This window comes from Pteropus alecto, unplaced genomic scaffold, assembly GCF_000325575.1.
Source record: "Pteropus alecto unplaced genomic scaffold, ASM32557v1 scaffold86, whole genome shotgun sequence".
Lineage (NCBI taxonomy): Eukaryota > Metazoa > Chordata > Mammalia > Chiroptera > Pteropodidae > Pteropus > Pteropus alecto.
Window position 1 is genome coordinate 18,064,998 of NW_006442109.1, and position 923 is coordinate 18,065,920.

Below are 923 nucleotides of genomic sequence, written 5' to 3' on the forward strand. Positions count from 1 at the left end.
TTTCTGTAGCTTAATCACAAAAATTTCCTCCCAGGATTTCTCTTCACAAACCTTCTACCACTTGCCTCATTCCTTCAGTTTGCTTCTTCCCACTCATTCAGAAATAACCAACTTTAAGACAAACACCTTTCCTCCAATTCCATTCAAAATAAATCTCCATACTTTATACCTTCTGTTACCAAAAATATTTTCCTTTCCATCTAATTAGAATTCTTAACTGAACCACCATATTACATATAACACAGACAATATAGATCAGAGGTCATGCACATACTCATGCACATACTCATATTTTTCCATCATCAGTATTTGTAACTTCCCTGGGGGTACATATCTAGTGTCCTCAGGGAGTGATGAAATAACCGGGGTCCGCAAAGAACTAGACTCCCTCAGAGTCTGAGGGTGGAGGGGGAGGAGAAAACTCCTGATGATTTTGAGATCTACGGGAAGGTGCTCTTATCATCGGGCCATCTAATAAGTCTGGGTCTTGGTAAAGGAGCATAGAAGCATATATGTTGGGGACTTCTTCCTATTTCTTGCAAAAAAAAAAAGATCTAATTGGAAGATAGTATTGTAGTTTAGTGAAGTGTTTACAGTCTAAACTTTTTGATTCCCCTCCCATTGTTAGTTTGGAAGGAGGAGGGTCCCTGATGGGTCCTCGCTGTGAGGAAATGCTGCTGCTGTATTTCACTGACAGCTGGGCCATGGGGCTGTGATTTCTTCCTTCCTTTGAAGGGCTGAAGCTGGGAAATGCTCATGCCCCTGATGAGGAAGAAGGAAAAATATTCTTCCCTTACCATGATTGGAACATGGGCTGCCTGGGCAAAAGCACTGAACCTTAACCCCTAAGACACCAGGGGACACAATCCTAGCTGTGTCTGAATCTGAAAGTATGTTACTCACCCTGAGAGGATTCTGCACCC